At 40.0% G+C, this 16,545-nt stretch overlaps 1 protein-coding gene across 2 annotated transcripts in view; it reads right to left on the bottom strand.

Annotated features, from left to right (window-relative positions):
* Positions 1 to 16,545, bottom strand: part of SERGEF (secretion regulating guanine nucleotide exchange factor) — a 141,964-nt gene that overhangs the window by 46,855 nt on the left and 78,564 nt on the right. The gene's annotated exons all lie outside the window — the stretch shown is intronic.

Genomic DNA, 16,545 nt, shown 5'->3' on the forward strand with positions numbered 1-16,545 from the left:
ACATATTTGTCAGATTTCTTCTATCACTAATTAGCCATCTAGTCAAACCTTGGGTAACCCAAGGTCAGTCCTGCCTCTTGGGGCTGCAAGCCAGGTTTCTTAAAAACTCAGCATGGTAAAGAGCCATCAGCACCACTGAAATCTCCAAATCATTTCTGAGCTACAGCTCCCACCACTGTGCCACAGGGAACAGCTACCTCTGAAAGGGTCAGGTTCACTGAAAGGCTACCTGACATCCAGGAGCAGGAAAACTGCCAACTTACAATTATCTGCATCCAACCATGAAAGGCATCTCTGGAGACCTTTGGATAAACATCTAAAATATGCAAAATCAGATGCTGCTAAGCAGAAAAGCATCAGGCACAGTTTAAGTTGATCTACACACTCACAGATACATTTAATGATGTAATGAGGCACTGCACCATGGCAGTGGCCATTGACAATGTGCCCTTTCAAATGGGATCCCTGTCTGGTCTTTGGGTGGAGAGCCCAACCACAGATGTGGATTGTGGAGGGGAAATTCTCCCACTAGGCAGTGATGGCAGCCTCAGGGCAGAGCAAACCCAGTGCAAGGTCTGCACTCAGGCTCAAATTTAAGCTGAAACCATAAATACAAACCCTAAATATGAAACTACCTTCTTTTCCTGGACATTGCTACATCCCAGGATAACCCCACAACTGGCACTTGGACTTCAGCATACCATTTATGATTAAATAAAAACTTTCCACTGAATCCTTTTTTCTGTCACTTCCGAGAGGACGTTCCTTTTAGTTTCATCATTGTACACCTAAATTGCATTGGAAGAGAAGATATATTTCTTAAAATAGGCCAGAAACAAGAGAGATCATCACAGACATCATCATGGAGACATAGTTACTCTGTATTCAGAGTTCAAAGAGAGCCTTGGTTTGAGATGAGAAGTCCTTTATGATACTAGACTTTTGGTCTAGTCTCTGTCACTCCTTTGCTAATTCTATTTGGGTACAGCTGCCCCAGAAGCAAGAAGCTATGTAAGAATGCATTCTATGAGCTTTATGGAGAATAACCAAGATTTGCATACACTGCCCACCTAAATCCTCATGCGAATGCTCCTCGTTTTCAGGATTATAAAGTGCACACTGCCGACGCAGCTATTTGTACACAAAGTACCTGACTTGGAAATTACACATCCCCCTCCTCTCCCCAGAATAAAGTGTTTTCAACTATCACATTTACACCAAGTTTTTACATGTTTAGACACAAATCCAGTACATTACCCTCTTCTTGGTCATTCTTTATGATGCCTGTTCCAACCTGCCGTGATAAAGACAGAAGGCACAGCAAATCTGGCAGGAGCACTCTCAGAGGAGAAATGTCTCGCTTGTTTATGAGAAAGCTGAAGCACTTCCTGTGCTTTTCACAAACTTTTTTCCCCTTCTCCTTTGCTGCAGCTGTTGTGAACCAACCCACTGAGGAAGGCAGAGGCTCTGCACATGCTGGAACCTTATTTACAGACCACTGCTCCTTTTGTGCAATGCAGCTTGCAGTGCTCTGAGGGAACATCTACTGCCCTGAATTATTACAGACTCCATCCCCTCTCTGTTGAGCACTGACTTGCACAAGGCAGAGTTGTTCCAGTTTGATTGCCATGAAGAACAGCAGCACCAGTGCATGACAGGAAAGTTGAGAGTCCCCTCAAGATGACTTTGTTTTATCAAAATCACAACATAGCAAAGTGCCAGTCTAAGATGGAAGAGAAAGCACAAATCCTGAAAAGCAAAAGATGCTGAGCTTTAAGAAGGCATCCAGTCAATATTAATATATAAAACTAAAGTAGGTTTGGGAGAACACACGTAAAGATACTGAAAAGAAGACACCAAATTCACAAGGGTGAGACTAGATGAGTTATAAAGGAGCGCCTGATTACCACTGCCCTCACAAAAATATTAGAGATTCTAACTACTTAACATTCAGATCAAAGGCTCAGCTGTACGTTTGCTGAAATTATTAATTGGGCCATCTTAAGGCATTTATCAGAATCTCAGATTGTTCCTTGTGCCCTGCAGAGAAATCTGTTCCCCCTCTATTCCAGAGTGATCCATCTTACTGCAACTCATCTGTCACCAAATGGTTTCATGTGAACAGCTGTATCAACTTCCCTGTCACCTCTCTGCCTGTCCAAAATACACAGAGTAATGCACCTGAACTTTTCAACTGGGAATCACACTGATAAAACTTAGAAGATGATCAAATTGAGCTACTCAACACTTCACAGTGAGCAGGATGGATAAGTAGTGCAGATAGTAGAAAACAAGAAGGCTGAAGTTACTTAGCAGTTCCCTTGGAACCCCACATTAAAAATGGCCTGAGAATCTCTCTTACCTTGAGCATGTCTCAGATTCTTCAGAAAAAAACTAAAAAGGAGTGAGACAACTAAAAACTATTTTATCCCCTTTTTTAAATGGCTACAAATTGGGGGAATCTCAGAACCAGACCCAGAAATCCCTAAAAATACTTTCTATTATATTCTAGACTAGCAGCCTAACCTTCTCAGGAAAGGGGATTTAACATTATTTTAATTTAACTATTAATATTTAAAATTATTGTAATATGGAGAGGAAATAAGTTAACTTATTGCACGGTAGTCCTGGAACATGAATGAAAAAGACACAACTTTGAGATGTCATTCCTGTACATGTGGTTTCCCATCTTTCAGACATATCCATCTGAATGTAAATGGTTCACAAACCCAGGTCAATACATCATATGTATGTTCAAACTTATCCAATTGTTTCTTCTAAGGGTTGAAGCATTAAATGCCTGTGTCTGCCTGGCTCTGACATGAGAATTTGCAATTCTAGAATGAAGGGGCTGCAATCTGGATGGAAAGTAGAAAGCAATTGAGGAGTACTACCATCCTGCACCCCCAGGATATGAAAACAGTAAAACTTTGAAAAGGAATACTCAAAAACAGCGATCAATCTGATACATCACAGTGAGCCTGTTATTACTCACTGTGATGAAATTCAGCCTGCCTTAAGAACTCAAGAAGGTGGGTGCCCAAAAGACATGTATGTACAAAAAATGAATAATCTTAAAATAATTCTAAAAATCTTGGCTGAAATCATCCCAATTCCACACAAGTGTCTCATGCCCCATTTACCATGGAAGCGTGCACCAGAAACATTCCAGAGCAGGAAGGTGATACAGGTTCACTAGCTCTGAAAGAGATCAGTATTAAACTAATATATACATTCATAAATTGATGGCAGCTAACTAGACTAGAAGGGAGTGAAGTTCATTTCCAGGGAAACCTACTCATCACAGTTCCATGGGGGTTTTTTTGGATATTGTGCTTGCTAGGGACAGCCTAACAGCTCAACTCCAGCTCTTCCAAGCCACAGAACAGCTTTTTTAAAACATAAATAATTTTTTAAAATGCCAAGTCAGATGGATCATCGCATCATGCATTACAAACTCAACTTTCCCACTGTATACTAAATTACATGGTTTTCCATTTCTTTCAGCATGGTTTCTCTATACTTAGGGATAGAGAACGTACCCATGAGATTGGCCTCAAGTTGAGCAGGAAAAAATGTAATTAGATGGAAGCAACTTCTGTCTAACATTTGTTTGCTTAAATTAAGGGAACAAAACTATTTTTTAACTTCTGTGTCTCAAAATGCCTTTCATTGTTATGTACAGAATGCCAAACAGAGGTGTGTTATACTATAGAAAGTATTTATTCACCAAATTACAGCTTTGCAGTACTGCAGCGTCATCAACATTTTACTGTCTTGGCCAGGGGTTTAACAACTTAAAACATGATTCAAGCCCAACTCCAAGTTTAATTCATCTAGCCAACACAAATGGAGCCAGTAGACTATTTTACAATGCTGTATAACAGACTGGAAATCAGCTCTTCACAGGACAAAATACTTGCTTTGTGCCTTTATAGAGGCAGTGCCGTCATTCCCCTGGATAAAGTAGAGAAGCTAGACTTCAGACAAGTTTTATCTACACAGTTCTCACCTATATAATCTCTTTCTTACCTGTCCTACATTTTTGCAAGGAGATCACAAAACTCTGACTTAGAATTTTTGCCTAGGTTTTAGGGCTGAGGAGAGAAGCACATATCCTAAGACTTTACACTGAACAGTAAAGCATGCTTGCAGACAGCCAAGGAATGAGGATTTAGAAAACCCTGTTAAGAGAGGAAATGAAAACCATCAAATTCATGGCCACATGAACCCCAACAAATGTGTGATGAGGGTCATCTGGAGTGCCCAAAGCAGCAGAGAGTGAGGGATGGTGACTCAAGCAGAACCTCATGGGTTTAGTTGCCCTGGATATTCAGCACTCTGAGCTTTGGAGCCTGAAGGCTCAGCACCTCCAGCAGACAAAGTCCTGTTGGTTTCTGCTGCCCTTGCCTCAAATAGCCAACTAAATTCCAGCTATAAAGAAAGCATAAGCACATTTACTACCATTATTTTGTAGGTGACTGCACATCAAGCCAAACTATCAAAACCAGCCCTGGAGTTGTCTAATTCTTCACTCTCCCAGGCAGAGATCACCAGCTGCAGGCATGAGGGTGAAACTTGGCACGTTCATTTCCAGCCAAGACAATTACCAAGTCTGAGCTCCAGTGCTGGGGACTTCAGTGATTGCACAAAGTCCCTGTAATAATACAAGTTTATCATTCTTAAAGCCTTAACTGTTCACTCTGAATTTGCAAGTCAGCATCAGGCAGAAGAAACCACAAAATCTTTGCAGAGGGAAACAATCCTCAAAGTTAATAAGCATTAGCTTCACAAAGCATAAAAAGAGTAATAACTGGGAAATACAGAAATGCACAGTCTCTGAAGCAGGATATTTCAAAATGAGGGACATTTCGTACTTCAGAAGACTCAGAGCGCATCCATTACAATTATGCTTCATTGGTAGGTACCCTAATTACCCTGAAAGGAAAAAACCACCAACCTCACTCTCGTTCGATTTCTGGCATTTAATTCACTTGCTGGGGAATCTCTTTGCCTAATAGGTATTTATGCTATTTCCCTTGCAAAGCACATGTTGCCATGGAGCACTGATCACAGGCAGAAGTAAATGATTCTGCCTTTTTGAACTGCACAGCCTTCACTTGAGGTGCTCTATCTTACTACCTGTCAGCTTTAACCTTTTGCTAAGTACACAGGGCAAAACTAGAGTGAGCTGTGGTTATATTTGTTTTGATTTTAGTGAATGGTTTCATCCAAAAGCTACTCTTAAAAGTCTTCCCCATTTTTCACTGGCACTTTGCTTTGACAGAATGGAGTTTCCTTTCCCCAGAGTGAGAAGGTGGCAGATGGGAGAAGGAGGAGGATCCAAGCAGACAGAGAAGTATTGCACAAGACACATGCTGAACTTGTCAACAGAACAAGATTTCTTTACTACAGTGCTTAAAAAAATTAAAGTGCTAGCTTCTTTACTCAAAAAATCTACAGAGCTACACAATAGCATTCAGGCTTTTTTATTTAAGGGTACCCAGAATCTACCTAGGATGAATCTTGCCTTGCAGTTAACTTGATCAACAGCATAGTAGCAAGACTGGAGGAATCTGAATGACAGCAAACCATCATACTACTCCTGCTATAAATGGCAGGCAACACAAGGTTTGGATAGAAGCAGAATACATTTGGATTGGATTCCTGCCTCCTTTCATTGGTAGGTGGCAAGAGGAGTCTTGGGCCAGAAAAAAACCCTTAAAAATAGGGTGCATGATCTCATAGCAGCAAGGATACCAATTCCTGATACCTTTAACATTTGCTCTCTTTTGAACCTACAGAAATAAGTTCATGTCAGCTTTAAGGCTATGGCTGGCCAGATGCACTGAAAAAAAGCAGCACAGACTAACCTGGTCCTGTCTGCAGTCTCCAATCTGGCACAGGAAGACTAACAGCTGGCTGCTTCCTGCCTGGCATTTCTCCATGGGAGAAGAACAGAACTGCTACTGGGACTAAAAGAAGACTCCAGCTTAAATAAACACACCTAAAAGCTGCCTCCAGTATGAAACCTTTCAATAGTCACCAAGAAGTCCCACAATTAAGGAGACTAAAGTTATGTTCAATGACTACAAATCAGATGGTGAGTCCAACAAACCATTGTAGAGCACAGACACTGGTGACAAATTTCCCCTCCTCTGTACAAAAGTAACACAAATAAAGTAAATCCTTTTCTTGCCTAAGCCAACATCTGCTTCTCAAAAGGGCCAGAATCATCCATGCACTGCATCTGCATCATAGAGAACCAGTGAGTGCTCCAAATCTGTCACACAACACACATTATCCTGCAGGCTCAATGTGAAGCACACATTAACATGATGAACTCATATGCAAATGGTATTTCTGAAATAATTTCTTTTGGAGGCCTCAGTAATAGAGCTTCCCTTGAACTAAAGGTCTCAGATTTGATCTATCAGCAGGGAACAGTAACAAATTATGAATTATTCCTATCAAAACTAGGGAACAATTTATTTTACAGGAGTTTCAAGCAAGCATTTATTAAATCAATATCACAAAAAAAAGCACACCTTGAAAAATGTAACAGCTACCAAGATTCTGTTAATAGAACAAAATCCAGCAGGCTACACTGGAAAAAAGTTCTCACCCCTTGAGCATACATACATCTTTCACCACTACCACATCACACACCAAGTGTCCCATGTGCTCATTTAGAAGTACAACATGTTGCAGGCCTTTAAGAGATACACCTTTCATCACATTCAATTTTAAAAGACTGAAATGTTCATAAATCAAAAAAAGTGCAGTGCATAAGAGGAAACAGTTCAGGAGGAAAAAATAAGAAGTTTGAAAGCCAAAGCAAACTATCTTTCAAGGCAAGTGAGCTTCCTACTCAGAATTATATGATTAGTGTTGCTTGCCATCCTGCCCATTTTCTGAGATGTCTCAACTCAGCAAAATAGCAGCTGGTGTCACTGAAAACCAAAGGCATAGGGAAGCCAAGCTCCAGTTTAATATCAGACATTCAGCAAAGCAGCTGCTTACTTGTTCAATCTCTTGGCAACTCAAATTTGTCACCAAGGTCATGGCAAACTAGTTATTTTTTTAAATTAGTATTATAATGCCTAAAGGAGGGGAAGGGGAGATGATTAATGATGTATCCTGATAAAATAATTTTGCCATGTTTGACTGAATTGCTGTTCTGAGCATCATCCACCAGGAAAACAAAAAGAAAACTCATCAAGTTCCAAATCCTTTCTACTCAAAAGTCTTAGCTGACAGAAATTCCTTCCTACTGAGAAAAATAGCACGTGAAACCTTCTAGCCATGTATGTCCCTCACTCATCAGAAAAGCTGTGTCTGGCATTACAGAACATGTCATGGGCAGTGGCACTCTGGGGGATTCTCTTTTACAAGGTGAATAACAGGAGATCTGTGAACAGCTTGTAGGGTTTTCAGTCACTAACACTGCAGGTCACGTAACATCCGAACTGAGAGTGTGATACAACTTTGCAAAATTCCCCAGAGGAAGAGGGGGCTGGAAAGGCCAAAGGGGGGCCATAAAGGACATGGAGATCATTCTCACAGCTGGGATAAGCACTGGAAATGTCATTGTGGTACAGCATCCCCTGAGCTGCCCAAAGGTATTCCAAAAAAAGGTGCACAAAAGAGCAGATATGGTGGCCAGGCTCCCTGGGTGTAACCTCCCACTCACTGAAAAACCCATATTAAAAAAAATCAAAGTGAACACGACCCATGAATAAAAGCAGAGCTAAAACCGGATTTCATGTTCATTATGGGCTCATTTGGAAGCTTCACTGTCCCACCTTGAGCTGGTGCTCCCCACCATAACCACTTCCAAGTAATCCAGTCATTTGTTCCAATGCAAGGCTACAGAGCAGGGATAGATGCTAAATCTGAACAAAGGAAGATAAAGCCTATAGCATGAATTCCTGGCATCATGCAAAGGTCCTCCTGGATAACATTTAATTTAGCAAATCAGGGCTAGAACAAATACAAACAAAGTTCATACTGGGATCAATACATCCTATATTATCTTCTCAAAGTAATTATTCCATTAGATTTGTAGAGGGGAGGAGGATGTAGACCAGAACTAAGCTAGGGAAAATGTCACTATCTCATCTGAAAAATCTGCCAGGAAGGCCTCAGCAGACTGGTTTTTAAAATCATTACAGTTCATGTGTGTTACTGCTGCTGGTGGTGGTTGGGTTTCTTTGGTTTTAAGAACACTGACAGATGTGCTGCCATCCTAGCAGGTTCACAGCTATCAAATACTCAGGCAATAGAGGTATTTTGTTCCTCAAAGACTGATGGGCACCAAGACCTGCATATGTGGCAGTAATCTCACTTCATTCAGCTCCCTGCTAACCAGTTATGTTTGAAGCCTCACCATAAACAAATATAAGATGCTTGACATGAGTCCTGTGTGATTTACTTGTTCACCAGGAATATATCAACCCTTCCCACTGCTCCATGAGGAATGGTAAATGTTGTACGCTAAATACCTCTTAAAATCCTGTTCATATAGCTTTCAGTCCTTCACACTTTCTCACAGTTCAAATAAAACCAACAATCTAAAAATAAAATTATGTGAAGACATTTCTCAGAAATAATAAAAGTTCCAGTTTAGCCTAGTTGCTCCTCAGAGACTCTGGAAAAAAAAGCACAGGAAAAAGCACAATAGTGAAATGAGTCTCAAAAGCATTTTTAATTTTAATTACTTTGTTACCTACCTTCTATAAAGAAGCACTTGAGTGAAACAAGTTCAAAAAGCAAGGACAAGTAAAGGGTAATTTTTATAAATATCCCAACTTTTAATCTCTTTTAATCTCTTTTCATTTGACTTTTTCCTCTAATATTTTTCTTAAATACTTATCTCAATAAAACCAATGATTTTTAATAAAATTCTTTATTTTTACCAAGAAAGTTTGCTCTAGCCTTGCAAGCCTGAACAGCTTCTTCTTTGTTATTAGCAGTAAAATAATCTTGCCTGCCAGCTAATGCCTCAAGATTTTCTCCACTGCAATTTCAACTACCTTCAAATTCCAAGTCCCAAATCCTAAAGCAGGAAAAGAGGATCTGCTCTTATGGAAAGGTACAGAAACAATTCTCCCCCCCCACCTTGCTTTACAAAAGCCTCAGGAAGTCTGCTTTGATGTGTGCATTTAGCCCTGTGCAGTTACAGCCACACAGAGCAGCACTGGCCCTGAAGTGTCCCTGTTTCACCAGCAGCCTGGCAATATTTCCCATATATCCCTACAACACCCTCTCTCAGACCCATGTCACTGTCAGCATCCCTGCCTTCAGCTTCGGCTCTTGACAGATTTTTCTGACCTTCATAACTGAAAGAGAACAGTAGAACCATATGACCAAAACGTGCTGCAAAATCCAAAAACTGGGCAGCAAAGATGACTTTTGAAGTGCATTTGTGAAAAAACCCAACTCACAGTCATACCAATCTCTGAAAATCCCTACTTCAATCTTTTTATTATGCAGAAAGCTACCCAGAGTATTTAAGATGCTGTTAGTAAAACACACACACACAACAAATATCAAAAGGAAAAACCTTCAGAGATTATTCACTCAGAGCATGTAACAAAGCTGGTCACAAATATCTACCCATGTGCTGAGAGAAAAATTTCTTAGTGCTCCATAAAGGATTTGGCTAGTGACTACACACTGACACAAGGGTGTCAACCCAAGGTTCTGTAGCAAGATATTCCCGCCTAGAGAGCCACAAATCTCCCAGCAGGGTCAGGGCACTCCTCATGCCAGCTTTCTAAATATAAAGCACCTTGCCCTCCTGCCAGCCAGCCATTTAGCTGCAAAATTTCTACTCAGTGATACACTTAAACTTAGGCTGTATGTAGAGAACCCAGAATTACCAGCACAGCTCACTGCAGAGCTGCTCAGCAGAAGGGCATCAATGCCTTAATTTGTTGCCCTTCCAAGTGCTTTGAGAGCTGCTTTGCTGGGCTTGTGCTTTTACTTGGGTGAACACCTCTCCCACATGCTCCAGATGACTCCCTGAAGGCAGACATTTGTCATTCCTTTTTTTATTTCATTTTATAGCCACCAAATGTTTAACCTCTCTTTGGTGACCAAGGGAGCCTTGTTTTGGGACTCCTTTTTGCTTCCTTGAAAATTCAGGTAAATGTGTCTTAGATATGCCTTGGAAGTATTGCTCTTCTACTACAAAGTAATTGCTCTGATTAGAGCCTGTGAATAAACAAATATGATAAAACCTGATTTGTTCTCTAAATTCTCAGTATCCATCCAGTGAACCCTCTGACAAAGAGCTGCAAGCACCTGTACTGCAGCTCCCTCTGTCAAGAGTCTTTCTCATCCTCTGTGATTTTCCAAAACCAGGTAGAAGGACTTTTCCTTTCCACAAATACCGGCAAAGGAAGGGCTCCCTACTCGCTCAGCTTCAAGCAAAAATTCTTTCTTGGTAGCATTGGCTGGTTGTTTGCTGTCTTCCCATGACAATTATCTCCTCCGGCTGCCACTCCCAGCTCCAGCTGGATGGGTTTAGCTGTCACCAGAGGTTAACACTGCTCCCTTGCCTCTCCCCCATCTCCAGGAGGGCTCTTGACACAGCAGATTTATCCCTGTGGATGTGATGCAGTGTCTCAGGAAACAGACTGACAGCACACAGCAGCTCAGCTCTAGACAGACTCTAAGCTGCCCCCACCGTGATATCCAAAGTTCAGGGGAAAATTCTACAAGAACCGTGAGCTTTTCGTACAGCAAAAAAATTACAGCTTTTATCTTCAGAGCCTGCCTAAGCAGCTCTGCATCTGGTAGCAGCAGGAAACCACACTGTAAACAATATGACAAGCACTACATTATTACCTGTTTATATGCTAAATGATATAAATTAAGATAGAGACACACACACCACAACTAATTATATTTTAAAACTGCTTCTCTGAGGGGAAGGGAAGTGACTGCAACTATTATTAGTTGCAATGCAATACTAAAACAAAAATAAAAATCAGGTCCCTTTACTCCAGGCAGTTCTAAAATACACTAAGAGGCAGTTTTTATTCCAAAGATTTCACAAGGTAAATTGACAAGCCACACAGAGAAAAGAAGCTGAACACAGCAATCCAGAGAGTTAAGTCACCCAAAATATGCATCAATAGGGTGACAAAGCCTGCAAGAGAAGGCAGCTGCAAAATCTGGACTTCATTTCAGTAACAGAAGATGCAGTTAAGTCAGATCTTATCCTAAACTCTGGAGTTCCTTTTTAGGGAGTCAATGCAATCCTATTTTCTCTTGTGAATCTAATTAGCTTTTCACAGCAAAATATCCATCCTTTCCTATAGCCAGCAGCCACTGACTTCAGACAATTCAGTTGGTACAAAGCAATTTTTAGCCCCATCAGAAGGCTTTTTCAAACACTCAAATTAGCATTTCCTCATTTCTCTCCTCATCACCTTACACCCACAAATTCTTGAGATAGTTGGCAACTTGGCTTTCCATTAGCCTTTGGAAAAGAAACACTATGAGATCAGAGGATCAGATTTTTTGAGTATAACCTGCTGAAAATAACTAAATAATCAGACTTCTGAAATTTGAAATTCAATTTCAGCTTCCATCTTACCAAAAGAACAATTAGTTTGCCTGGAGCACCAACATTATACAAAAAAGAAAAACAAAGTGAGACGATATTTTAACAACTCACTGTATCTAACCATGACAGGAAAACAGTGATGTCAAATCTATATCCAGCTATGTCCAAAGCACTCAGAGAGGCGATCAGGTAATTAGAGGTATGAGGCTGATTTTTCTCAACGAATATAACCAAAGGAGCTTATATTTTGAAGAGTTATTTTAACAGTCAAAGCCACATTAAGAGCTAGATGACATACGAAATGGCTCTGCCAGAGAATAAATTTAGAAGGTCGACATATAACCCGCATGAAAATGACAACAGTGATGGTTACTCGAAGTCCTGCCAGGTGCCCTTTAATAAGCAGAGAATGTGATTAGTGCTGCAATGCAAAGAGACAGCGTGCTGCAACATGACTCCATGCTGGCCTGCCAGGAAACCTTTACAATACAGTCCCTGGCTGCACTGGGATTTTTCATGCATAATAAATAAAGCAACAGACTAGCAGACTCAGGCTCCTTGCTGAACACCAGTGCCCTCCTCTGTGTACGCTGAAGATTCCTCCAACCACCACAGCAACAGAGAGAATTTATGATTTTTCTCCTCACGACAGACTGCTGAGTCCCCCGGGCCCAATGTCAGACACAGGACTCTGTCTGCTGCTCGGCAGGGCAGCTGTGAACAGCTAAATAACACTGTCACCACAGGGCAGGGATCCGTCCCTCAGCCTGCACGGCCTCCCCTCCCCACTGCTGCTCACTCTGCCAGAGAAACAGATCTTCCATCATCTCTTACAGCCTTTCCCCAGCTGATGCTTTGTACAATAATTCAGTTGGAATCGTGGAACCGAACCATGGAACTCCACTAAAAGTACGGGACCCTGCTAATTAAGAGGGACTGGCTTGCATGTAGGAACCCTTCAGCTTCCTTATCAAAAAACATAGAAACAAAGTGTTTGGGGATGGCATTAACACCACCACCATTTTAGGATATATACCACCACCTCCCTAAGCTTTGATTGCTTTGAATATGTTTGCTTTCCAGCTCATATTTGCTATGTTCTTCCAGGATAGGAATATAAAAAGAAAATCTCAGCAGATCATGGAGTAACAGCTCTTTTACTGCCCCTCTAACACTACAGCATACTTGAATTCAGACCACTTGAGGTATGAGCTACCATTTGAGTGGAAGGATGTCTAATCCTAATTTTCTCTACAAAGACTAATTTTCCATTAAATTTAGTATTGGGTTTTACTCTCAAACTGCAGCTTCAGAAGGATGTGAATGCCCATGTTGTGATATTTACAGCTGTGATTGCACATGAACCACAGAAGACAAAATCCTGAAGCTTGTTCTAATTCACACAAAACAAAAAAAGGCAATGGGAGACAAAACTAACCCTCTTCTGGAAGGGTCTGTGGTTTAGAAGAAAGTTGAGAAGTGATTTTAAAAATGTAATGCTGCTGCACTGAACACACTGAAACTCTGTGTGACCAGCCAGGACCTTGTCTCCTCACATGTCACCTGTACTTCCATGTGCAAAACACTCTTATGGTTGGGTCTTTGGGGCTCATTTTTATTGTTTTAACATTAATTATACGGTGCCCTCTCCACTATCATTAATCATGGGGGTTAAGCAGTCCGGAGTAAGGAACCTAAGTAGGGAAAAAGCCAAAGGAGACAAAAGTATCAAATGAGTAACAACGACATGAATCACAAAGCCCAGTTTCTCCTTGTGAACACCACTGCACCACCACCACCTGCACTGGCAGTGCCTCTGTAGTGTGGGTGACCACACAGCAGTGCCCAAGTCAGGATCTGGGGACTATCTCACTGAAGGATGTTTTAAATCTTCCATGCAAGAAAACGAGAAGTCAGAATGCACTGTGCTAACTATGAAAATGCAAAAAGCTTTTTCTTGCACTATCTCAAGTAGCCACATGTCCCAACACTTATCCCCTTCAAAACACCACACCAGAAAATGTTAACTTGAAAGATCCACGTCTTTCTCTTCCAAACAAACAAATTCCCCTTTGAAGGCTCCTTTAAAGTTGGACTTCAACAGAAACTAATTAGCTTTTAAAACAAGCACTCCTCCCTACACCTCCTCCAGTATCTTTTGTTTAAAAGATTTTCATTCGTTTATACAGGTGGAGAAAATGACTAAAAGCAAGACCAAAAAGGGATATAACGCATTACCAAGGCTTTGGGGAGACAGACTACAGAACTGTCATCCTCATAATGATTTCTGGGGGGGATTTGACTACCTCCAGGAGGCTGGACTAAAATTCCATGGTTTAATTTTTACTAAAATAAGACCTGTGCGTTTGGAGGTTCTTCATGGTATTCTGTCCTGTGCTCTGTGGTTGCAGCATAGTCAATGGCATTGCTGCATTTAAGAGCGTCTCTACTTCTGCACAGTTAATATTGCTTGATTATTTAAGTTGCAGCATTGCATGAGCTACATGTTCTTTTAAAAGATAACTATTCTCTTTTTCAAAAAAGGAGCACCAAATTCTTACTGGGGTGTTGGTAGGAAACTGGTTAGAGCCTTCTCCATAAATATTGCTTTTAAACACAGGCTTTTTAGGGTAAGAATCAAACCTCGTCACATTTTCAGTGCTGAAAATACTAGAGACTCCCAAACCTGGAAAAAGCCCAGCTTTATCACAGTGATTTAGTTCCATCATGTATTTCAGTCATTCAAAGACACTGTCTCAGTATCACCAAGTTCAGCACTAGCATTGCAGCTATCACATTCAGGTAGAAAAGGCACCTTTGTAGTGCTCAGTAAGTACATACAAGTTTTCAGTGTACCAAGGTGTTTTTCAGATATGTTATACAACATTTATTAAATAACTACCCATTTCTTTCAGTACAAAAATAGGCTGGCTCCTAAGATGATTAATCCTTGATTGAGGTGAAAACTACAAGGTCTTTTCTTAACAGGCTAGGATTTTAGTTCTCAAGTGAAAAGTCATACAAACATAAAAATATTACAACACTTACAAATTTTAGAATTAATTTCACAGTACAACCACAAATGAAGATAAAAATGTGTTTTCAGCAAGGGCTAGGAGTGAAGGTGTTTACACTTTTTCATGAACTAATAGCAACTTTTAACTCATTAAGTTTAGAAAACCAGGTAAATTTCAAGACAACATACATCTCATTCTCCTTTATATCAAACATTTACCTCATGATGAAAACCAAATAAAAACCAAAATACTACCAATATAGCCACAAAAAAAGGAGCAAGATTCATCACAGTGAAGAGAACAGAAAAATTTTGCACTGACTTCAGTAGAAGAAAGCAAGAAAAGAGAATTCAAATAACTGAACTGTACAAATGGATGCAGACTATATAAAGTCACATGAAAAATCCTAACTGCTTGCTAGCCTTACAAATCAAACAGCTTGTATCAACAGTAAATGATTGGAACACTACTTCAGTATTTGTGGAATTAATCATTAATCCAGCCTCTCTGTCCTAAAAACCTTTCTATTTAAAAGATGATGCAACAAACAAAGCACAAGCACATTTGTACATACAACCAGAAACACTGACCTGAATATTATACTGTTAAAGGCCTTTCAGTTTACCTGTCATACTGAACTTGAATTATTTCAGTTTAAAAGTCAATCACTCAAGCATTTACTAATTAAGAAAGACATGGCTGATATAGTTGTTATAAATGAACTCTGCTTGAATGATAAGTTATTAGAAAATTGTACAATCAAATAGACACATTCATGGAAATCTGTGTTATATCTTTTAAGGACTATAACAGCTGACAGCTTTGAACCAAGAATGGCCAGTGATCAGAGAAATCTTATCACAGAATGTTCTAAAAGTCAACTTTTTAAAAACATATGTAAAATTCAATTCAGGGAAAATTGTATCATAGTTCTTTAGTTCAAAAAATTTGCAACATCACATTTCTGTTGTCCTTAAAATAAAATTGACTGGCTTCCAGCACTGATAATTCCCCCATTGAATTCAATGAGCATAGCATGCAGCTTAGATAGGCATATGGTGTTCTTTACATATGCAAAGTTCTTCGTTTATTGTAACTTTCTTCTAGAATTTCTTTCCCCAACCCATTTTTTCCAGAGATTTCTGCCTAGAAGGCAGAAAGCTTAAAAGGACATAGGCAGAGAGAAGGTTGTTCAAACTCAATGCTTTGCTTTCATGCACACTGGAGGAATCTGCCAGCAGCACATTTTTACTTCATCAATTCAGCAAGAAACAAGATTGCTCTTCAGTCGACATTCAGAAGCACCAGCAATTAATACAGGCATGTGACACTGAACAAGTAGGGAGAAGGCAAAAGGAAAAATCTTTTCTTCAATCCAGCCATAAACTTAATAGCACTTAACGAGTTCACTACAAGGTTTAACTGGAGAAAGATAATTAGAAAATATACTACAGCAGATATGGAAATATAGAAAATGCCACCTTTGTGGCCACTTAACAAAACCTGAAAAAATAGTGCATGGAAAGCAGGTTGAATACCAAATGGATGCTTTTCTCTACCTCTGTCAAACTACACTTTAGAAAATTAAGGAAATTCTCTACTTGACACCTCAATGCATCAGTCACAGCAATCAAAAACATCTACATGGATGGAGTGCTGCTTCATTTCCAGCTCTCATTAGCAGAGAATTCCTTTCTTCATCTGTCTTGTCCTGTGTATTAATGGGGATAATTATGCTGACCTCCTTTATAAAGCACTCAAAAATCTACAGTTAAAAATGTTCCTAAACAAGTAATTATATTTAATAGCAATCATGTATCAAACTTCAGTTATCAACTCATCACATGAAAGCAAGAATCTGATTGTTCCTGGAATTAGTACACAAAATTCAATTTCTGCACAGACATTAGCTTCCTAGTACTTCCATCATTATTACTACAGCTGCATTAT

This window comes from Camarhynchus parvulus, chromosome 5 (assembly GCF_901933205.1).
Source record: "Camarhynchus parvulus chromosome 5, STF_HiC, whole genome shotgun sequence".
Classification (NCBI taxonomy): domain Eukaryota; kingdom Metazoa; phylum Chordata; class Aves; order Passeriformes; family Thraupidae; genus Camarhynchus; species Camarhynchus parvulus.